Source organism: Haemaphysalis longicornis, unplaced genomic scaffold (assembly GCF_048455015.1).
Source record: "Haemaphysalis longicornis isolate Haplotype H1 unplaced genomic scaffold, Haemaphysalis longicornis Haplotype H1 scaffold_4, whole genome shotgun sequence".
In the NCBI taxonomy this organism is placed as follows: Eukaryota; Metazoa; Arthropoda; class Arachnida; order Ixodida; family Ixodidae; genus Haemaphysalis; species Haemaphysalis longicornis.
This window is the reverse complement of record NW_027526361.1, coordinates 186,155,913-186,181,045: the sequence shown is the minus strand read 5'-3', so window position 1 is coordinate 186,181,045 and position 25,133 is coordinate 186,155,913.

Sequence of the window (25,133 nt, the reverse complement as noted above, 5' to 3'; positions counted from 1 at the left end):
CCTGAAGTCATTCGGTGTTTCTGGTAATATGTTTAACACCTTTGCTAGCTATTTGTCGGAGAGAACCTTTCGCGTCAGAGTTGGTTCTGCACTGTCAAAGGTACACGTGCAAGAAAATGGCGTGCCGCAAGGCGGAGTTCTAAGCTGCACTCTCTTCATAGTAAAAATGAACTCCCTTGGGAAGGCACGGCCGCCTACAATTTCTTACTCCATGAATGTAGATGACGTGCAGATATCTTTTAAATCATGTAATATGTCCATCTGCGAACGTCAAGTCCAGCTCGGCGTCAAGAAGCTTGCCGGCTGGGCAGACAAGAATGGTTTTAAAATTAATCCCGGAAAGAGCTCTTGTGTTGTATTCTCCAGGAAGCGTGGGGTCCACCCGGACCCAGACATCACTCTTGCGAATGTGCCGATTCCTGTGAACAAGGAGCACAAGTTTTTAGGCATTTTATTCGATGAAAAACTTACATTCATTCCTCATGTCAAACTGCTCAAATGTAAATGCCTAAAGGCAATGAATATTCTTAAGGTTCTCTCACATCAATCTTATGGGGCCGACAAACAACTCCTGCTGCGCCTGTACACAGCGTTGGTGGGGTCCCGGCTCGACTACGGCAGTGTCGTGTATGGGTCGGCGACAAAGACCGCACTGAGAATGCTCGACCCAGTGCTGCATCTTGGCCTTCGCCTCTCATGTGGCGCTTTCCGCACTAGCCCTGTCGAAAGCCTTTATGTCGAGTGCGACAAGTGGTGTCTAGGGCATCAGCGGGAGTATGTTGACCTGTTGTATGCATCTAAGATTGTGTCCCTTAGCAACCATCCTTTTAATCCCATCATGAACAATACATCAAACTTGCAACTCTTTTTAAACAGGCCATCCGTTTCCTTACCTTTCTCTCTCAGAGTTAGGGAGGAGGCTTCTGCACTCACGGTCCCTCTTTCAGACACGCACAAGACACCCATTCAAAATTTCATCGCACCATGGCATCTTCGTCCTGTATCATGCGACCTGTCATTCACTCTTGTAGAAAAAAATAGGGTACCCAAGAATGCAATTCTGCAGCACTTCCTGTTCCTGCAGGACAAGTACAGGTGCGCAGAATTCTATAGCGACGCGTCGAAAACTGGTTCTACGGTATCTTGTGCAGCGCACGGACCAAATTTTACAGTAAGCCAAACAATGAATTTTCATAACAGTATTTACACGGCAGAAGCATATGGCATTTTACTCGTTACAAACCACATCATCAAACATAAAATTCCCAAGTCCATTGTGTACACAGACTCTCAAAGCGTTGTACAGGCACTGTCATTAGGAAGGTCATCTAAAAACTATGTCATAAATGCTCTTTTCAAGGTACTAATGTCTGCATATGCCTCAAATCTTGAAATAACTATATGCTGGGTACCAGGGCATTGTGGAATCCCTGGGAATGAGGCCGCCGACCAAATGGCTGGTGATGCTGCTCTCATGACTACAGTTGACGTTACAACAGTACCTTACACCGACCTAAAGACACACATCAGACGACAGCTTCGTAACACATGGCAATTACACTGGAGTCAACAAACAGACAACAAACTACACATAATAAAACCACAACTTGGACGCTACATAACTGACTCACACAACAGATACACTGAAGTCGCCCTGGCTAGGCTGCGGATAGGCCACACACATGCGACGCACTCCCACCTGCTCACTGGAACTTCGGGACCCACGTGTAGCAGGTGTGGAAAGGGCCTATCCGTAGTCCACATACTAATCACATGCAATGCACTTGACACAACACGACACAAACATTTCCCTGAATTATACAGACAACACATTCCTTTGCACCCATCTTACTTTTTAGCCGACGAACCAATGTTTTCTAGTCAACGTGTTTTTAAGTTTTTAGCTGAGGTAAACTTTCTGCAGCTCTTGTCATATCATGTGTAATCACCCTGGCCCTATACACCAGCCATCTCAATTGTCTTTTGTTTTGCATCACCTTTACTTTTAGTCACATGTTTTAGTATGTACGGTCTCATCATGATTCAGTAACTTCTTCTTTGGCGCTCTTTGCCCATAGTCGGCCTTGCGCCAATAAAACCCAACTATCATCATCAGGAAAAATCAGAGTGAGAACCTACTGAAATAGACAGCGTTGGCCAACTTGACTGTCACTGTGACACCACACCGGACCCTCAACTACTCGCAAGGAGTCATATTAGAGAAAGAACTAGAGTCTGAGGCGGAAGCAGATCTTATTGAGGCACTCCAACCTCAAGGTGTAACTGCAGTAAAACGAATCGTAATTCGGAGCGCAAATTAAGAAACTCCGACGAAGCATCTAATCCTAACGTTTGATCGCACAACGCCTCCAGAAAAGGTCAAAGTGGGTTTTCATAGCTGCAACGTACGACCGTATGTCCCAAATCCGCGGTGCTGCTTTAAGTGCCTACGATACGGCCATCATGCAGAGGGAAGTTGACATGTGCCAACTGTGCTGAGACAGGTCACTCATCAGGAGCTTGTGAAAGCAGCACTCAGAAGTGCCCGAATTGCAGTGGACCGCACGCTGCTTATTCGCGTGCGTGTACACAATTCAAGGCCGAAAAGGAAATAATTCACATAAAAGTAAACGAAAGCATAACCTATCTAGAAGCGCGCCAAAGGCACAAGCTGCTATCGGCCACATCGTACGCAGACGCCGCCCGCCGGGGTTTGCGCCGGCGTTTGGTCAGCACGGCAACACAGTGCAGCCTTCTTGCTGACGTGTTGCTGTCCCAACCTCAGCTGAGCAGCCACCTGCTGCCTCTACAACGCCTGTAGAAGCTGCGGGGGCCCCGTCTCTTGCCGGACTGCCTTCAGTAGTCCAGAGTAGTGAGTAATCGCCCAGTGTGGTGACTCCAGCGAATGTGGCGATTGCGATCGCCGCTGGGAGCTCTGCCGCTCTCAGTGTGTTCTCTCCACCGGCCCTAGGGACCCCTTAGGGCACGGAGGAGATGGACACGGCAGGGCCCACAGACGCGCCCATCCTAGCCCCGCCGCCTGCCCCGCCCACGGCGCTTGCGGCTGGAACCAAAGGCACCCGAAAGGGTGCCAAGTCCAGGGGGCCCGGCCCACCCGACACCCCCCCGAACATCTTATGAGGAAATGAACGTCAGACCGTTCCTGTCTGCATCGCTGTGAAAGGAACGGGCTGCAATGTCCAAACCAACAGAAAAGACAAAGAAACCAGCTCCAAGAATAGAAGCCCAGATAGACAAAACATGAACCCACACACACATTCCACTAGCTCCTAAAGGTACATAAAGGGAACAGAAAATGTCATCCAGTGAAACTGTAGAGGCCTCTTTAAAAATCTTGATGATGTGTACGAAATATTGCATTCCAATCAGCCAAGTGTGATGTGTCTACAAGAAACACATTTAAACTCAAAAACACCAATGTCTTGAATAGTTATGTGGTATTTAGGAAGGACAGGGCTGGTGGTGGTTCATCTTCAGGTGGTGTGGCCATGATTGCCCGAAAATCATTGGCATGCCACCCTATCCAATTACAGACTGTCCTTGAGGCTATTGCCATTAGAACCATTTTCAATAGGCTAATAACAGTGTGCTCCATCTACATCCCTCCTGATTTACAGCTTTCAAGCTCCGATTTCGAGGGCCTTGTAAATCAGCTAGCATAACCTTTCATTCTTATAGGTCACCTCAATGCACACAACACTCTTTGGGGTTCTCACCGCACAAATTCCCGAGGACGCCTAATCGAAAAATTTCTAATATCTTCAGGAGCATGCCTATTTAACAAAAACAAGCCTAAATACCACAATATAGCACACAACACTTATTCACACCTCGACTTGGCCATTGGCTCTGCAGTACTTGTTCCATCAATGGAGTGGTATGTAGGCACTAACCCATATGGCAGTGACCACTTCCCTACCTCACTAACATAGATAGATAAAGGCCCTAGCAGTTCCCCTTCCCATTGCAAGTTTATAGAAGCAAGAGCAAACCGGAACACAGTCACAGAGACATCTCAAGTACACTACACAGACATAGCACACTTACCTATAGAGAAGGCAACCCAGCTCGTCACAGAGCACATTCTCGCCGCCGCCAAAAAGTCAATACTCCAGGCCTCTGGGGCCCCGGGGAACCCGAGAAGGCCCTGGTGGAATGACGACTGCAAGCGTGCGCGGGAGGCTCAGAACAAGGCGTGGGGCATCCTCCGTAGACACCCCACAAGTTTTAACCTTATTTCTTTCAAAAGAGCAAGGGCCTTTGCTATTTTGAAAGAAATAAGGTTAAAACTTTAAGCGTGTGTGCCGTGAGGCAAAAAGGGAGAGCTGGCACGCCTTTCTCACATCCACAAATTCATACACGGACACCCACAAGCTATGGACCCGAATACGTAAACTAAAAGGACAACAAACACATAGCCTGCCCCTGGTTACCACGACAGGGGACACTCTGCAAGAGCAGGCTAACACACTTGCACAAAACTTCCAACACGTGTCTAGTTCTGCGCACTATACAAACACTTTTATGCAACACAAAACATCTGCCGAAAAGAAGCCTATACGCGACAAGAACAAGTCAAAGACTGCATACACCTGTGAATTTACACTCCATGATCTGAAGATTGCTCTTGCCACTTGTAAACCTTCTGCTCCAGTTTCAGACAACATTACATACACTGTGATTCAACACCTACACGCAGACACCCTTGAGACACTCCTGCACCTATACAACCAAATATGGCTCTCGGGACACCTTCCAAAGCTTTGGAGGGAGGCCGTAGTTGTGGCTTTTCTGAAAGAAGGGAAGGACCCTTCTTCTCCCGCAAGCTATAGACCTATTGCCCTGACAAGCTGCCTGTGATGATTAACCGGAGGCTCATGTACTTTCTTGAGTACAATGGTCTTCTAGAGAGCTGCCAGGCAGGCTTCCGGGCAGGGCGTCCACAAATGTTCAGCTTGTTGCATTAGAATAATACATTAAAGATGCCTTTACAAACAAACAGTATTGCATGACCGTATTTCTTGACATCGAAAAAGCGTACGACACGGCATGGAGTTACGGCATCCTTGCAGACTTAAAATCCTATGGTGTAACAGGCAATATGTTGAACACTCTTGATAGTTACTTGTCCAAACGAACATTTCGTCTGAGAGTCGGTACGGCACTGTCAAGAGTTCACATTCTAGAAAATGGCGTGCCTGAAGGCGGAGTTTTGAGCTGCATGCTGTTTATCGTCAAGATAAATTCGCTTCCGAAAGCATTGCCTCCATCGATCTCCTGTTTAGTGTATGTGGATGATGTACAAATATCTTTTAAATCTTGTAACATATCCATATGTGAACGTCAAGTCGAGCTTGGGGTAAAGAAACTCTCTCGCTGGGCAGACAAAAATGGCTTCAAACTTAATCCCACAAAAAGTATTTGTGTCGTATTCTCAAGAAGACGTGGAGTAAGGCCCGATCCTGAAACAAACCTCAATGATGACTCAATCCCTGTTAAAAAGGAACACACGTTTTTGGGTGTGGTGATGGATGAAAAACTCACATTCATCTCTGACATCAAACAAAACTCAAACAAAAATGTCTAAAAACAATGAATATTTTGAAAGTCCTGTCTCACCAATCATACGGTGCAGATAAACAACTCCTGCTGCGCCTCCATACCGCTTTGGTAAGGTCTCGTTTGGATTACGGTAGTGTTGTCTACGGTTCGGCTACAAAAACAGCGCTCAGTATTGGTATCCCCCATAATAATACAAGAGTTGTTATTACTGCTACCAAACTGAAGGAGTCGTTCAAGAAAAAGAGTAGAGCTTTTCCTGTCACCATTTGGTGGTCTATAGACCACAGACACTGTAGTCTTTCCCAAACGAATTGTTAAGCACTCAACATCGTTACTACTCCTAGAAAAGTCGTCAATGGCCGTATACGGTATGGATTCTTTAAGGTAAATTGCAACTCCACCCACCCTCCTGGCCTGTCTGAAAAGGTGTTTAGATCGGTATCCATTAAAGAATGGAATCGCATCATGTTTCGTCAACCAAGTTTCCGAAAAGCACACCAGATCAAGTTCAGGTGTAATTGTTTCAAAGAAGATAATAATGTCATCTAGCTTGTTTCTCATGCTCCTGGCATTTATGTGCATCAACGCTAGTTTACGACAAACTGTCAAAAGCTTACGACAAACGACAAACGCTTTGGACAAACTGTCAATGTCATAATAAGATTTACCGCTTTCCATAAGTATCATAATAAGAGGGAGTTTGTCAAGTTTCCTCTAATACTGCAGTCAGTACTTTCCTGTCCAGAGCCCCAGCAACTTTCAGGACATATTTCGTGTTTTTGTGCTTTTTTCGCTCTGCCCTTTTCCATCGTTAAAAACTCGAAGCTATAGTCACTGCAGCAATATAGCACGTACATATATGCAAAGATGGAAGCTTTTCTATGGCAGTTCAAAAATACCCTACTATGAGTCTACTCACACATTGACAAGAAGATGCGTTCAGCCTCCTCCACGACGCGCCGAAGGAAAGTCGGGCAGTCACGGGAGGAGAATGCATGGCGCGTGTCAATGTCCCCGCAGCTGTCGCAGTTGTGCTTCTTGCACACCCAGCAGGAGGGAGGTCTGGTGCAGCCTTCGTAGTGGTGGTCGTCGTCGCACCTCGAGCACTTTGATTCTGATGAGCTGCAGTATTTCTCCAGGTGGCCGTAGACTGAACAATTGCTGCAGCATGGGAGGAATGTGTTATCAAAGAAACGACACCGTGTCCACGAAATGTTCAGATGAGTTTTACCCTGCAGTGCATTATATGATTTTTCCTTGATTTGCAGTATGACTGTCTTGCCATGCTTTCCTTTCCACGATGCCTTGACCTTTAGATCCTCCTCCGAGCAGTCGAGATGGTTTTGCTTGATGAGACGTTGTGGGATGGAGTCTGTCTCGATGTCCTCTTCTATACCGACTATTTTGATTTCTGGGAGCTTTGCCTTCGGGGCTTTTGTCGTAAAGTGTTTTTTCAAGCTGTCATGTGTCTTGATAATTTCGTCAAGTCTGTCTATTCCTGTTTTACAACTGGAAGAGATGACTACCCCTTCTCTTGACGGCCTGATATTAACATCCTTAAGGCCTATGTCCGCGGGGTCAATGGTCTTCTTAATTTTCTCAATTACCTTCACGGAAGGAAGGTTTGACTGCACTACAAGTGGAGTTTTCGTTTTCTTCCTTGTTGCAGGATTGTCTGGCTCAGACTTTGGGAATTCTTTCTCGGGCCATATGGGAGCTCCTGGGATAATGGCATGCGCCTCCCTGAGACCCTTGACCTCCCCTTGTGCAACTTTAAGTTCTTGGTTTGCTTCAAGCGCAATCGTCTTTACTCTGATGTATTCTGTAAGTAGAAACTCCAGGTCTTTGCGGTCTTCTTGTTCTTGGCACTTGTTTGAGATCGACATCAAACACTTGAAGAATCTGCGATCGCTCTTCGCCAGCTTCGCCAGAAGAGAATCATCCTTGCCTGGATAATTTGTGAGTGCTTGTTGGAGGCTAGGGAAATCGTCTTCACACTCTTCAGTGCTTTTACTCATTGTCGACTGTTGTACTGGGAAGCCGCATTCCGATGCAGAGCCATCTGTTGGGATTGCGTTTGTGAAGGGAAGTTTGCATCCCTGCACTTGTTCCAGGTTTTCTGCTTTGTCCGTCTCAGAAAGAAGCACTTCTTTAGAATTATCTGCAGAGTCGAAGGCAGGATCTGACGGTTCTTCGCTCATTGTGCCTTCGCTTTTCTTTCTGTGAAGTTTTTCCCTGTTTGATACGCGTTTTTTTTTTTGCATGTTTCCTTCGTTCGTGTCATCGTTCATCGGGCTTACTCGGCCTAGTACTGATCGTTAGCAGGTTCCAAGTTTACAGCCAAAATTGGCGGTTCCTTTTTGTTGGGAACCTTGGTTTTTACATTGCTTTGGCTACTGTTTTTGGTCCCGGAAATATAAATCACATTTTGAAATGTTTTTTGGCAAAATCCGCTAAATTTGGTGCATTTGGGTTTTTCGGTCTATAACCACTGGGCTGCTGTCCTTATAAAATGACTGCCTACATATACGGGCCACGTTCTGACGTGGTTTGCACGGTTTACTTCGTTCGATGTGCAATTTCTACGAGCAGGGCCAGAAAAGCAGCTACCTAGGTGTTGGGTAGAACTTTTTCCAGCTACATGAATGGGTTTTGAGGTCGAGTCACCTACATTCCATCTATTGTTTTGAATTTCCACGGGATGACTTCTCTTTGAGAGACTGGGGTACTTTAGCAGGTTTCGGCCAGTTGACGAAAAGTGTCGTTTTGAGCGGGACATTTTACTCACTGAAGCTGCCTCGGGTGACAGTGGTCCTCGGTGAACTGATTTCATGATTGATAGAGTCAAAGGCAGTGATTTCGAAGCTGGTTTGCCCGGGAGTGATCGTTGTTATTTGTGAGAGGACGGTGGCGATATTGGGGTCTGGGGTGCCGGCTACGACGAGATTCTGTGCCAGTTGGGCGGATGGTGGTGCGTTCCAGGAACTGCGGCCGTGGGAGACCGCTTGAGGTGATCAAACCTTGTACGATGTCTCGCGTGGCCCAAGCTCCAACTCGCAGGCCAGTTCTTGGTCGATAGACGGGGATGTAATGCGAGTCAGGAAGGCGGGGAGGTGGAATGGCGCATGCAGGCACGTGAGGCTTGGCTGCATAGTTGCTCTTCGGCGTTGTTGAATTCTCGTCTCGCGCTTTGCGGAAAGCTTGGCGGGTTCGCGCTGCAATCACCTTGGTCCGTGGGTTGGGTGGATGGATCGTCCAGCAGCTGGATTCGTCGTACTCCATGGCGGCTGGTGGTATTCCGGAGCTCGCGATCGTGGTCGGTCGGCGATGAGCCTCGGCGGAAGGCCCGTACCGTCAGGCCTGATTCTGGCAAACCTCGACGCTTTCTTCTTTAAGAGCTTTCTCTCTCTCTCTCTCTCTCTCTCTCTCTCTCTCTCTCTCTCTCTCTCTCTCTCTCTCTCTCTTTACTGCTGTTGCACAGAAAAAAATACCTGTTGTCTCTTTCAGCCGCTGCAAAATCATCCTTGGCCGCACTTTCATTTCCAGAGGGGGTTGCACGAATTCTTTTTCATTGTCATCGAACCGGCGACACTCTGGATAAGAGTCAAACATCTCCTTTGTTGTCGCACGGTTGTGTCCAAGCACAGCACTGGTGATTTCCAGCTGCTGGCTAGCTCTTTTAGCAGCAATGACTACTTGCACTGGTCTATCCAAGATCATGGAAGGAGTAAAAGCATGTTACTACAAGTCAGCTACAGTGAAACATGCAACAGTAAACAGTGAAAAGGGCGCCATGGACAGATGAAGACAGCACTGAAATACGAAGTGTTTTTTATGCGTAAAGGTTTTATGCGTACTTTTGCGCAAGAAATTGAAAATTAAGCAGAGTGCTTGCAGACTATTGACAATGAACTTCCTCAGTTTACCTGCCCTTGACAGTTTATGAACACCCCGAGGGCAGTCCCGCAGAAACACCTAAGAAAATTGAGCATCATAATTCATCTCGGTCTGCGCGGGACTGATAATCGAGGATGCCTCATACATAGAGGCCAGATTTTTGTGGCATTAAAAAGCGCATTTAAACATTTGAAGCCTCTAATGACGAAATTATCACCACCATCAATTTTTACATAAGTGCAAATAATTTCAACCGAGGAAGTGCGCGAAAACCAAAAATCTAACAGGAAAACAAAAAAAATGTTATGTTTATGATGATACAATGACGCCAATGGTTGAATACATCGGTTCAATTGTACCAATAAACTTCTGGACTAATGACGAGTCATTAGCTTGATTCAACAAGTACACTTCACACATTTACGTTTCATAGCCGGTGTTGTATTGCGCTATCGTTGCGTAGAGATAGTATTCGTTGGAAAGTTTAGCTGTCAATTTCTTCGCCTGGCAACACTGGAAACGCCCACAGACATGGCCGATGCGACACGGACATGGCGCGGCTTGGGCCACTGCGCCCGCACGCCGAGGAAAAAAAAAACGCCGGCGTGCGTCGTCTCCTGCGTTTCAACACGCGCTTCTGAACGGTGGTGTCAGCAGAGATGTTATTAATCGCACTCACATTGGTCTCAAGGTAAGGTAGAGTTTTTTAACGTGCAACACAGTCATGTGCTTAACACGCACAAGTACCGCTATCCCGCGGAGCCCGACGTAACGAGTGACGACGCATTCACATGGTTGCCTGCGTGCTCGCCTCGCGAGTGAATACAAGCAATAGTGGAATAGGCATGAAAAGAATACCTGAAAGCTGGGAATACTGATTAAGAAAAGCGCTACTTGATGTCTGCCTGTTTCAATTAAAATGTGGCACAACAAAAACAGGCACAAATACTAAAAATAACAATTTATCAAGAAATTAACATGGTCTTATATGAGAACTAGCTGTTAGGTATATAACTCTGGCAACTTCCCCATATAAATGACATTATTCTAATTGTTCAGGCAAGATGTCCCAACATTGCCAAATACACTTCCACAGATTTGAAGAGCATTTTTCAGAAGGTGTTTCGCAGCAAAGCAGATTTTTGAGTGAAAAGCATATTTTAGAGTCCGTTGGGAGTGTAAATTTTAAGACGTAAGGAGATGCAGCTTCGCAGTGGTGTTTCGCCATTGCCTCTTCAATATTGCCGCGAACCATACATTGGGTTTGTTTATTTGTGTTTTGCTTTTACCGCCCGGCTGCGCCGGTTTGTGTTATCTCTGCGCCAAGGGAAGCGCGTGTTCCATTCTTTCTTTGTGTGCCTCATGTGTTATCTGTTGTGATAGGGAGAGCATTCCGATCTAACGTGAACAGCCCAGAATAATCTTCTTGGATCTACTATGTTCTCGATGCGAATCGACGTTTCGAGAACCATGCGCGCCAAAAGATAAAAAGCCTGCAGTGCGGACGCCGGGGCATTCGATTCGATGACACTCGCCTGTGCAAGTCACTTTGTTGACCGCTGCTTCGCCGCCTCTGTATTCTTTTGAGTTGTTAGGGGAGCACAAGTTCGCTCCAATAAACGTGTTTCTCATTCAACACAACTGCATCGTCCTTGTCTTCGTGACATCTGGTGAAGGTGCTGGGTACGCACCCTTCATGCCCACTACAACCTCTGGAAGCCGCCAAGCCAGTCCAACAAGAGCCAGCCTCCGCGTGCAAGATTTACCACCCGAGTTCGGTCTACTACCGGAGAAGACGAAGAAGAAAGACGTCGCAACCAGCACCATGCTCAACCAAGCCAGTCCTCCTGTCGTTCTGCAGCAGCCACGGGAACCGCCATCATTCCGAGGAGCCCCCGCAGAAGACCCAGAAGAATAGTTGGAAAAACTGGAGCGCGTCCGGAAATTCAACAGGTGGGACGACGCAGAAACGTTCCGGCACGTTTTCTTTTACTTGGAAGATTCGGCTCGCACTTGGTTCGAGAACCACGAGAGCTCCTTGACAAACTGGGCTCAGTTCAAAAGCGAGTTTACTAAGACCTTCACTACCGTCGTGCGGAAAGAAAGAGCCGCCCTTTTGTTGGAAACGCGCACGCAACACCCCAACGAAGGTGTCGTGATCTTCGTTGAGGAGATGAAGCAGCTATTTCGCCGCGCGGACCCCGAAATGACGGAAGAAAAGAAGTTGCGCTTCTTAATGCGCGGAGTGAAGGAGGAACTGTTTGCTGGACTTGTCCGAAATCCGCCCAAAACCGTCGCCGAATTCGTGACCGAAGCCAGCACCATTGAGAAAGCCCTCGAAATGCGTGCTAAGCAGTATGACCGCAACTTTGTTGGCGCGGCCAATGCGAACGACTTCGGCAGCACGCGGATCCCGGCCGACAGCCTACGCGAGACTATCCGCGCAATAGTGAGAGAGGAGCTGCGGAAACTTCTCCCAACGCCGCCGCAGCCCCAAGTCGCTTCCCTCACCGACGTGATTAGAGAAGAAGTGCAACAAGCGTTGGGAACTTCTACGCCATCCGAGGTACCCCGTGAGCCACAAGCTATGACATACTCCGCGGCTGTTCGTCGACCCCGCCCTGCTCCAACACGCCGTCAAGAGGCCCCGCCATACCGCCGCCCACTGTCACCCGCCCGACCCCCTGTAGCCCGAAACCAGACGCCGAGGAAGACGGACGTATGGCGAACTCCCGATAACCGTCCTCTGTGCTACCACTGCGGAGAGGCCGACCACATTTACCGTCGCTGCCCATACAAGAGACTCGGACTGCGTGGTTTCTCCGTCGACGCACCTCGCCCTCTCCCTGGCCAACGACCACGTGAGATCGACGAGAATCTATCTGAAACCAGCCGTGGCCCAGCGCGTTTCAACTGTTCGCCGTCGCCCTACCCCTACCAATCGCCGAACCGCCGTAGCAACGCTGACTTCGCCCGTGGAAGGTCCCCCAGCCCACGCGGGGGAAACTAAAGGCGGCAACTTCTGGAGGTGAAGTTGCTCTACGGCGAAAAACTAGAAACCCTCCAACGACGCAAGGACGCGCTGAAGACAGTGATTCACGACATGCCCTCATCCCGACGACCCGACCTAACCCTGACGAGACTCCCGAACACGACGAAAGCTACACAGCGCGACGCGTACCCGACCTGACCGAGACGTCCGTTGAGAAGACGACGACAACGACGATGCACAGTGCCCGACCATCAACACGTACAAGCAGAGATACGACGCCCCGACGAACCCGGAACTCGAGGAAGACTGCATCTGACGTCAAGGTGTCCATCGACGGCTTTGACGTAGTCGCCCTCGTAGACACGGGAGCAGACTATTCGGTAATGAGCGGACCATTTGCGTCTAAACTGAAGAAAGTTATGACCAGATGGGACGGTCCGCACATACGCACAATAGGAGGCCACCTCGTGACGCCAAGTGGAACGTGCACATCGCGCGTCACCATAGACGGCACAACGTACCCGGCGGCGTTCGTCGTTCTGCCTAACTGCTCCCGCGACGTGATTCTCGGAATGGACTTTTTGACGGACAACGGCGCAACAATTGATCTGCAGACCAAGTCGATAACATTTTCCTCCAATCACTCCACGTCGCCGCAGCCAAACCCTGATCACCGTGCTGCTGTCAGGATCGCCGACGATCACATCACCCTGCCACCCCGCGCAAGCTTGATGATCGCCGTCGACTGTGAGGATGCTGCTTCTGACATCGACGCTATCGTAGAGAGTGATCGAAGGTTGCTTCTCGACCGCGGTGTCTCCGTCGCAAGAGGCATTGCGCACTTTAAGCAACGCCGATCTCACGTTCTGGTCACTAATTTCACCGAAGAGTACCAGCATTTAAACAAGGGAGCTGCAATTGCGTTCCTCGAAGAAACGCAAGAAGCAAGTGATGTGATCGCATTCGCCGACTTTGAACGCACACTTGTAGGAACATTCAAGCTCCCGCAGCCATTCGACGTGAATCCGGCGCTACCGCAAGAACAACGGAAAAAATTATTGGCTTTGCTGCGTAGCTATAGCGAATGTTTTTCGTCGAGCGCAAAACTACGTCAGACCCCTCTAGCGAAGCACCGAATAATAACCGAAGATGGAGCCCGACCTACCCGACAGTCACCGTACCGCGTCTCTTCACACGAACGGGAAGCCATCCGGACTCAAGTCGACGACATGCTGAGCGATGACATTATACAGCCATCGAACAGCCCCTGGGCTGCGCCCGTCGTACTCGTAAAGAAAAAATACGGCACATTAAGGTTTTGCGTTGACTACCGGCGACTGAACAAAATCACGAAAAAGGACGTGTACCCCCTCCCCGGAATCGACGACGCCCTCGACCACCTCTGCCACGCGAAGTACTTCTCATCGATGGACCTGAAGACCGGCTACTGGCAAACTGAAGTGGACGAGAGAGACCGAGAGAAGACTGCATTTATAACCCCAGACGGCCTATACGAGTTCAAGGTGATGCCGTTTGGGCTGTGCACAGCACCAGCGACGTTTCAAAGAGTCATGGACACTGTGCTAGCTGGCCTTAAGTGGCACACCTGCCTCGTATACCTCGACGACGTAGTGGTATTCACCCGGACTTTCGACGAACACCTTGCAAGGTTGGAGTCTGTACTCGAGGCCATTCGTACGTCGGGGTTGACGCTGAAGCCTGAAAAGTGCCGTTTCGCATACGGGGAACTCAAGTTCTTGGGCCACGTCGTCAACGCCGCGGGAGTCCTACCTGACCCGGCAAAAACTTCAGCCATTGCGAACTTCCCAAGGCCGAAAGACAAGAAGGGCGTGCGAAGATTTCTCGGGCTGTGCGCATACTACCGGCGCTTCGTCGCAAACTTCGCACGCATTGCAGAGCCACTCGCGCGCTTGACGAAAGATAGCACCCCTTTCAGCTGGGAAAACGACCAAGAAAAAGCATTCGGCGAGCTGCAAAAACGCCTGCAAAGCCCGCCCGTGCTCGCTCATTTCGACGGAAATGCCGAAACGGAAATGCATACGGACGCCAGTGATATAGGCTTGGGTGCCGTCCTTGTCCAAAAGCAAAGCGGCTGCGAAAGGGTAATCGCCTATGCCAGCCGTGGTCTGTCGAAGGAGGAGAAAAACTATTCTGCCTCTGAGAAAGAGTGCCTGGCTATTATATGGGCGATTTCAAAATTTCGCCCATACGTGTATGGAAGGCCATTCAAGGTTGTAACAGACCACCATGCGCTGTGTTGGCTCGCCAATTTGAAGGACCCCTCTGGCCGTCTTGGGCGGTGGAGCTTGCGCCTGCAGGAGTTCGACGTTACAGTCGTTTATAAATCCGGCAGGAAACACTCCGACGCCGACTGCCTGTCCCGCGCCCCCGTCGACCCACCACCACAAGACTCTGATGAAGACAGCGCGTTCTTCGGGATCGTGACGGCCGGAGAGCGACCTAGCCGCCCAGCAGCGTGCTGACCCCGACTTACGCGTCATAATGGAGTACCTCGAGGGATGCAACGTTGCCGTTCCTAGGACCTTCAAACGCAGCTTACCAGCATTCAGCCTGAGAAACTCCGTCCTTGTGAAGAAGAATTTCAGCCCCGGAACAAGAGCGAATTACCTTCTCGCCATCCCTGCGGACCTTCGTGACGAAATTTTGGAAGCGTGCCACGACGACCCGTCTTCCGGACATCTGGGCTGCTTCGCCGCCTCTGTATTCTTTTGAGTTGTTAGGGGAGCACAAGTTCGCTCCAATAAACGTGTTTCTCATTCAACACAACTGCATCGTCCTTGTCTTCGTGACAATATAGGGGTGATCTGCAAAAAAAAGGCACGTTCGATTCTGAACCGTTGCGCGAAAATAAATTTGCATTTGGGTATATTTGTAGAAACAAAGATGCGACTGCCCAGGTTAGAAAAAAATCTGTTTGGAGATCACACGGAACATAGTTTAAAATATCACTTTGAAAATTCTGGAAGCAGTACCAAACTAACACCTGATCCAGATTTTCTAAAGTAAAAATTAGGCCACTCGTCATTGAGGGTGAGTGTCGTCTCATTCCACTGCTGCTAGCTGTTGTTTTTTGGGAGTTGGTTAAACTAAAGGTTTTATCCCACAGAGTTTAGAACAGTCACTGTTGACTGGTAGCATGGTGGTGTTGATATAGGCGCGAATTTTGAAAATAGGCTTTTATAGGCACTTGGGCAACGGTATCTCGCTATGAAATATAAACCCCTAATCTTTTAATTCAGGTTCGTTAAGCAAAGTGGAGCGATAGGAGCTACCGGAACAAAATAAGCGCATTTGCCTGAAATCCTGTCTCAACCCATTAATCTCCGTTTCTCGCCGCTCGAAAAACAAACATTGGTACGTCAGCGCTGTTCCACGAGAGACCCGCCGCGGTGGCAGAGTGGCTATGGCGTTGTGCTGCTGAGCCGAAGGACGCGGGTTCGATTCCCGGACGCTGCGGCCGTTTTTCTGATGGAGGCGAAAACGCCCGTGTGTTCGAAATTTCGGCGCACGTTAGATATCCTTTGAAGGTGGTGAAAATTAATCCGGAGCACTCCACTAGGGTGCGCCGCATTACCTCTGTAGCGTCGGTGCGTTAAACCGCAAAATCAACCAAAATCACCCACGAGAGACCTAGGGTCATATTACTCACCATTGGTTAGGGCGAATCCCAGTGCCAGTAGTCCTGCGACGTCCACCGTGCTTTCAGGTGAATGTCGCACTGGCAAACGGGAGTTTACTGTCAGGCTTCACCGCGTTGGCTGTCAAAGGAGGCATTTACCACTGCCACCGACTTCGTCATCTCTTTCACAAACAGACAAACAGTGTGTGGTTGCTCCCCGAATTGACGCAGTGCTGTCTCAAACTCGTCGCGACAATTAAATCTTTCACCGACTATAACCTCCATGTCCGGTCAAAGGCGCACGTACTGCTCGTCTGTCGGAGACGCGCGAGCGACGTACGCGTGTCCTTTCGACCGAATGAACGTCCTGCGTTTCGGTACGGAAGGACTCGAAAGGACGCGTGTCCTTTCGACCGAATGAACGTCCTGCGTTTCGGTACGGAAGGACTCGAAAGGACCACACAAGAGCAACAAACATGTTTGTCTTCATTTTATTGTGACTGTTCGCCTTCCTCATCGTAAGCAATCACCACATGTGAAAGCAACGTCCACCCGCGGGTGAACACGTAAGGTACGGAGGCGAGCACTTGGTAGGAGCCGGATGGGAGAAACATAACCAACATCGTATGTGAGCGTCAATCTGCAGGCGCGCGTAGAGAGCGCGGGCAGGTATACCGGAAGGTTGACTACTACCACATGAGATGGAGCGTCAGCTTCCCGGCGCGCAGGCCAGCCTTGCGCTTGGTGCGATACCATCGACCTCCGCGCACAAACACAACGCCCGAAACGAAACCGACGAAACAGCGAAACCTGACTCGCGTCGTCGCTCGCGTATGCGCCGAAAACCGGTGCATTAAAAAAATGGGCCCATCTCCCCGCGAGGGGGACTCGAGTAAATGCGTCGCTAGGGGGTGGGTGTATTGCGTTAACGTTTAGTGTTTGGGAGGTTGGTGCTATCACGTGTACACCACGCAGCTATCACGTCGCTAGCACGCCGCTGAGTCGCCAACGCACGCCGCTGACGATGTAGTTTGAATGAGTCAAGGATATAAGGCGCGTTCGTAGCCTTTGATTCTGTGTCGGTTTTGTGGCGCAGTGGAAAGAGCACCATGTACCTCGCGTTCCGCCCACAGGTAGTGAATGCGTTGTATCAGCAGCTTCTTGACGTAGTTTGAATGAGTCAAGGATATAAGGCGCGTTCGTAGCGTTTCATTCTGTGTCGGTTTTGTGGCGCAGTGGGTAGAGCACCATGTACCTTGCGTTCCGCCCGCAGGGTCGTGGGATCGAACCAGGCGCCGGTAACTGTTATTTCTTTTTATAGTGTAGGGGGAGGCTGGCTGCTGCGGACGCCGATGCACGGGTGACATCGTGAGTTATACAAATGCTCTGCATTTAAAATTGGCTCCAATCCACGCTGTGAAGGTGGTTGGAAAGCGAAGCTGTCAACGACCCGTACGACAATTCCACATGCGATGTCACTCGAATTCACACACGTGGCTCTAGAAAGAGTGGAACGAGAGATTCTGCGAGCCGTTACCTGGGATTCGCGGGGGCGCCGTCCCGAACGCGGCAGCGTCGGCCACGGCCGCGCTCGAGCGGCGGACGCCGCCGCTGTAGCCCGCCCGTGCGTCGGAAGAGAGAAAACGGAGATTCGAAGGGTGAGACATGCGGGACCGAGCCACCCTGATGTGCTAGCTCGGGGCTGCACCGCTGCGCGACACAAGCGCAGACACCGAAACAATCCGGCCTGCGAGCTTAGTGATTTCCATTTATACAGATTTAAACTAAATAGTTTCGAAAGCTTGAGAATTGCGAGAAAGCTGACGGAACTTTTATAATCGGTATTTGTCAGAACCAGTTGCTCCATTCGTCTTGTGAAATACCTGTTAAAACACAACCGATTTCGTATTCAGCAATTTAGAAAACGCAGTCAGTGCGCAAAAGGTGGCGTTTTTCTAGCGGCCAGATGTCTGTAAGTAGTCTCCACATTTTGTTTTCCCGCCATGCGAACCAATCCTTAACGCATCTTTGCCGTACGACCGTCGGCAAAGATGCGGATCCGTCGGGTCCGGGTTACCGAGAGGAGGTGCTGTCAAATTAATCGATCCGTGCGAAGTAAGCGCGCAGTGGACCCAAAGCTGCGCCAGAACAAACCCAACACCGTCGCTAAAGCAGACAACAAAGCCGACGGAACGGACCCGCCGATGCGCCCGCCGGGGTGAGCGCGGGGAACGCTGAGTAATAGCGCCCTATTGCCGCGCCATCTACACTGTGCTCCGCGAGTGAAAAGCGCCCTCCGCCTCCCCAGCCGCTTTGGGGAAGCGGAGGGCGAGGGCGAGGGCGGAGAGACGGAGGGAGAACCGTTCGCTGGAGAGGTAGAAAGCTTTAGTTAAAAAAAAAACAGCCCCTCCCACGTGACAGAATGCTGCTTAAGGCGCCTCCTAGATGGCGCTGAGCAGCCGCGTCCATATATCCATACATAAACATGCAGGGCGGCAGGAAAAAGAGAATGATGGAGATTTGTAAGCAGCTAGGAGAGGAAGATATCCGGGTATACGACGCAGCTACGGGACTTGGGAGAACCAGACATGTACACGTTACCCAAAAAATGTAACTACCGTTACTCCTTACTCGCTGAAAAAGTAACTAAATACGTTACTTGTTACCGATTCTCAATAGCAACGCATGAGTTACCCGAAATGTAACGCATTTTTTTTTTCCGTTACCGCGTCGACCAGACGCACAACTGTTCTGTTTTATGGTTCATTGTTTTCTTTTTTTAGTTGTCGTTGCACTTAAAAGCAGTAGCTGCCTCTCAAAGTTTTCATTGGTTATGCTTCCCCGCTTCCTCGATAATACATCTCCGGCGACGCTGAAGAGTCGTTCTACGGAGGCGCTCGAAGGGACGGCAGTGTTATGCTTAAGGAAGAGTTGGTGAGTATTCGGGAACTGCACCTTCATTGACGTCAGTGGGTACACATCCGGCACAAGGCTTTCGGCACAAGGTCATCCAGCCTTCTTTGTGTGGGTGCCCGTGCTCGACTTGTGATAATCCCGGCTGTTGGTATCTCGGGACGTGCGCCGGCACTTGCGCAAATTAAATGCGACTGCAAGAGGTCGCGATGAGCGTGACATGATACGCAATAGAAATGAATGACTCGCCAAACCACCAGAATGTAAAAAAAGGCGCTGCCGCTTTCGAGTCAAACATCAGCGGAATGTGCCTGTGGACGTACGCACAGGTTAGAATAAAAGCAAGGCCGTTTGAGCGGTGTTGTACACGTTACTCCTCAGAAGTAATGAGATACCGTTACTCGTTACCTGGTCTTAAAAGTAACTAAATACGTTACTCGTTACCGAAAATAGTAACTAGGTAGAAGTAACTCGTTCCTTGAAACGCGTTATGTACATGTCTGGGAAAAACATCCAGTACTGGGAGAGTATATATGGGAAGGTTGTAACAGGACGGCCGTGGATGCAGAAAAAGCGGAGGAGTAGGTATGTTATACGGCCGGGGGCTAATTGGAAGAGAGTGAAAGAAGACTGCAAAGAACATGTGGGGGTGAAAGGGATAGTTGGGGGCAGGGAGATGGTTTTAGGAGTGTTGTACCTGTGGACCGGTAAGGATAGCAAGGAACAAGGCGAAAAATTGGTGGCGTGTCTAAAAAATGACACCGAGGATTTGAAATGTTCCATGGAGGTACTATTAGTAGGGGACATGAACGCCCACATTGAAGATCTAGACGGGTACACAGACGTCAACGGAAATCTAATGATAGATATGTGTGAGTTCCAAAAGCTGATCATATTAAATAGGGAACAAAAATGCGAGGGTCAAATCATGTGGGAGTGTGGTAGGAGGCAGTCGAGTATTGACTACTGCCTTATTTCAGAGGGACTCTATGAATAGTTGGATGGAATGACGATGGATGAGGAAGGGGGCCACAGTCTGGGCAGTGACCACAAGCGCATAAACCTGAGTTTTGGGAAACTGGGAGGCGAAAAACCGGGTCGACCGGGGCAGCGCACAAAGTTAAACAGGAAACAATTTGCAGTTATAGCCAAAATCGTAGAGGCTGACATAGAAAGAAATACAGGAGAAGAGTGGGAATATGACAGGCTCATCAAAACTATGCAGGAAAAAATAGTCAAGGCAGAGGGGGCCAATCGATGGAGAGGAAAGAAAACACCCAAAAGCTGGTGGAACAAACAAATCAAGGAGGCGATAGAGAGGCGTAAACAGGTGTCTAGAGATCACAGACAGGCCAAGAGGATGGGGAGACATCAGGAGGAGGTGCACCTAAAATGGGAGCAATGTAAGCAAACGAAACAAGAAGTGCAGAAATTAGTGCCGGCGAAAATAAAGGGGGACAGCGAGCGATGGGTAGCGCAAATACGAGGAAGGGGTAGAGACGCGCCGAAAAAGTTTTGGAATCATGTGCAGGCATTAGGAAAACGCACGATTCCCACAGAAGGCGGTACTATAGAAAACGAGCAGGGGCAGATGCTCAAGGGAGCGGAAGCATTGGCATACCTACATGAAATCATCACGGAGAAGTTCTGTAAGGTGGATGAATAGGCTCCGCAACGACACAGAGATGTCGCGCCGGGTAGTCCAGAATATCTGGAGATAGATGGGGACAAGTTCAAGTGGAAAAAAGCAGAGGAAAAGGTGCCCAAAAACACCGCGGGAGGGACGGATGGGATACCGATGGAGTTGATTAACCAATTAAGACCAAAGAGCAAGGGAAAGCTGCTACAGGCTCTCAGAACAAGGATAGAAAGAAAGGCAATACCGGCCACGTGGCAAATGAGCAGGATGAGCTTAGTGTACAAGGACAAATGAGACAGGACTAAATCGAGCTCCTATAGGGCAGTAACCGTCACGTCAGTGTTGTACAGGTTAGCAATGCAGGCAGTCAAGTTCAAACTAGAACAGTGGGTAGAAGAAAATAGGTTATTAGGGGAACTTAAAAATGGGTTTTGAAATGACAGAAGACTAGACGACAACTTATTTATAGTAAGCCAATGCAGAGAAGTGGCGAAGACGCAAAACCGACCTTGGTGGTTTGCCTTTCTGGACAATAAAGCGGCGTATGATAATGTAGACAGAGAGAGAGAGAGAGAGAGAGAGAGAGAGAGAGATAGAGAGAGAGATGACACTTTATTTAGTGGACCGATAATTTCGCAGACGGTCGGCAGCCGAGTCCAGCTTGGACCCGACGGCAGCGTCAATGGCCGGGCCGTTCATGAATGGAGTATCCTGGAGGACGAGGGAGTGGGTACTGAGTTCATTAGCTTGCTCAGGAAGCCATACCGGGAGAACCAAGTACAAATAGTGTGGGAGGGGATAACATATAATAGGCCTGTATACACATACAAGGGTTTGAAACAAGGATGTCCTCTCTCTCCACTGCTGTTCATGATATACATCGCGGGGTTAGAAAGAAGGCTAGAGGTCAGTAAGCTGGGGTTTGACTTATCACACATAAAAACCCGCAGGTGGTGGAACGACGGTTTCCAAGACTAATGTATGCAGAAGACATTGTGTTGATTGCGGACGGTCTGGTAGGTCTGCAGGGCTTGATGGATATATGCGGTGAAGAAGCAACGTACTTTCCTTTAGCAGAAAAGAATTTGGATCATGGTCTTTAACGACGGTGCAGAGCACAAAACAGTATTAGTGCAACAAGTAGAAATACCATTGGTGAAATAGTAAAAATATTTAGGAGTATGGGTGAACGACAGCGAAGATTACACACATGCGCATAAGGATCACCTTAAGACGAAAGGAAGATGGAACTCGGCTCTAATGAAGCGTAGAGCCCTGTGATGCTACAACAAATACGAGGTGGTAAAGGGAGTCTGCAAAGGGGTCACGGTACCAGGATTAACTTTCAGAAATTCGGTTGTGTGCATGAAACCAGAGACCCAAGCGGGCCTGGAGGTAAATCAGGGGGCTGTAGGTAGGCTGGCCCTAGGGGCCCATAGCAAAACTACAAATGAAGCAGTACGGGGGTTATGAGCTGGTCGTGCTTTCAGGCCAGGCAGGTGCCGAGCAAGACGAAATTTGAGGAGAGGCTGCGTAACATGGAGGAGGAAAAATGGGCCGCCAGAGTGTTTAGGTACCTGTATATGCGGAGCATGGACACGCGATGGAGACGGAGGACCCGAGAGCTGACCAAGCGGTACGAAAATTCGGTAGGGGAAGGGGGTGTATACACAACAGTTAAAAAGCTGGTAAAAACAGCTGGGCCGAGGAATTGGGTACAGAAAATGGAAGTGAAAAAAACCCTGGTAAGAAATAGAAATCATGAAGGAAAGTTTGTATGGGAATACGCGTGGCAGTTCATTGCTCTTTGAAGCACGAACGGGGTGTCCTACTTCTTTTAGGGTATTTACTCCATTCTCCCCATCCCCGCAGAGGAGCATGTAGGCGGGAACATGCCGGTAGACCTCTCTGCTTTCATGTAATAAAGAGCTCTCTCTCACTCTCTTGCGTATGCTGCGTCAGGTATCGGGAAATCGTAGAGCACATTGTCATAGACTGCACAGAGATACGACCGCTGCAGGACGACGGGGAAGCGACGTTGACGGAGGCTTTGGGATGTGGTGTGAGCGGGGGCCTCAACTTCAAGGCCATAGAAGTGACGAAGAGAGAGGAAGGGGGGAACCGATGGGAGTTTAAAACCGGAAGAGAGGGGGCGAACCCATTAGGTTAGTAAGGGTTGGGCAAATAAGTAGAACACAGGCAAGTCGCTTGGTAACAAGATACGTCTTGATACAAAGCGAGGGCCTCTAATCATCATCATAACCATCTAGCCATTTATGGTTTAGGTACTCTCCGGAGTGCCCATAGTATTGCTCCTGAAGGAAGGCCGCGTCCGACGTCCAGTTTTCCATCGATGGCTCTGATGTGTCGCCCTCACTGGACACTGGAGTCGACTACTCAGCAATGAGCGGATCATTTGCGTCTAAACTGAAGAAAGTTACGACCAGATTGGATGGTCCGCCCATACGCAAAGGAGGAGGCCGCCTTGTAACGCCCAGTGGAACGTGCACATCACGCGTCACCACAGACGGCACCAAGTACCCTGCTGCGTTCGACATTTTGCCCAACTGCTCCCGCGACGTAATTCTTGGAATGGACTTTTAAACGCAGAGCATTTCTTTAACTCACGATGTCACCCGGCGTTGTCGGCGTGCCTCGGCGTCCGCAACAGCCGTTCCAGGTGCGCCCTCTCCCCCACTCCTCCTCTCCCGCATCACGCTACCCTCCTCGCTCTCAACAACAGGTCCGCACCCCTCCCCCTACACTATATAAAAAAATAATACTTTCCGGCGCCTGGTTTCGATCCCACGACCCTGCGGGCGGAACGCAAGGTACATGGTGCTCTACCCACTGCGCTACAAAGCCGACACAGCATGGAAAGCTACGAACGCGCCTTATATCCTTGATTCATTCAAACTACGTCAAGAAGCTGCTGATACAACGCATTCACTACCTGTGGGCGGAACGCGAGGTACATGGTGCTCTTCCCACTGCGCCACAAAACCGACACAGAATGAGAGGCTACGAACGTGCCTTATATCCTTGACTCATTCAAACTACGTCAAGAAGCTGCTGATACAACGCATTCACTACCTGTGGGCGGAACGCGAGGTACATGGTGCTCTTCCCACTGCGCCACAAACCCCACACAGAATGAAAGGCTACGAACGCGCCTTATATCCTTGACTCATTCAAACTACGTCAAGAAGCTGCTGATACAACGCATTCACTACCACCAACTCCCGAAACACTAAACGTTAACGCAATACACCCACCCCCTATGCGACGCATTTACTCGAGTCCCCCTCGCGGGGAGATGGGCCCTTTTTACTTTTTTGATGGACAGCGGTCTGCTCTGCTTGATCTGCAGGCCAAGCCTATAACTTTTTCGCCAGGTCACTTTATGACGACGGAACCGAACCCCGAACACCGTACTGCTCTAAGGATCGCCGATGATAATGTCACCCTGCCGTCCCGCGCAAGCTTGCTGTTCACCGTCTACTGTGACGATGCTGCTCCTGACGTCGACGCTATTATATTTATAGCACTTTAGGGGCTTGCCTTGTCGTTGTAGCTCGCTCGCTGGACTCAAGTAGAGGCATACGGCGTTTCGTCATAGCGGCTGTCGTCGCGGCGTAACCCAGAGGCTTCGAAAGCCAAGAGGTCATAAGCGAAAGTCATAAGCGTTCGAAACTCGTGAACCGCTGGCGCTTGTCATACATCTCCCAGTTGTTTAGAGCAAAGAAAACTGTGGGTTCATTTCAGGCAAAACATAATTAACCGGCAGCGCACGCGTATATTTAGTTAGTAACGCTCGTTGGGTTGGTTTTTACGATAGTAAGCGAAAAAAAGTGGCAGTGCAATGCCGGCACGTGCGAGAGGAAAAGCAAGCACAAAAATAACAGAACTCCCGCTGGCGCAGTTTCAAGCAGGGGGCGCGCGAGCACTGTGAAGGCGGGATATTTGAAATGCGTTGGACAAACCTCAGTTGAATTAATCAGGAGAGGAATGAGACAAGACGGCGAAGAGCGTGATGGGTGGTACGATTGAGCGGATAACGGCGCCACAGCCCATTATGGTGAATAACTGCATGCTTACACTTCCGAGAACTTTTACATTGAGCGGAATGGCTTTAATTTAGAGAGTGACCAAAGTTTGCTTCTCGACCGTGGCTTCTCGACCACTCATGCTCCCGAAGATGGGGCATGAGTGAACTAGAACGTCACTACCATAGCCTTTTGCCCTTGTGAGCTGACATCGCCGCAATTCAAGCCGACATTACCTCAACCACCCACTTAGTGTCTTAACTTGAAAACAGGCTGGATGATGCAGAAAACCGGTCCTGCGGCAACAACCTTGTCTTTTATAACACCCTACACCCTAACCCAAAAGTGGATAACTATGCAACTTATTGAGTCTTGAACACCTGGAAATAAAAATAGACTCGA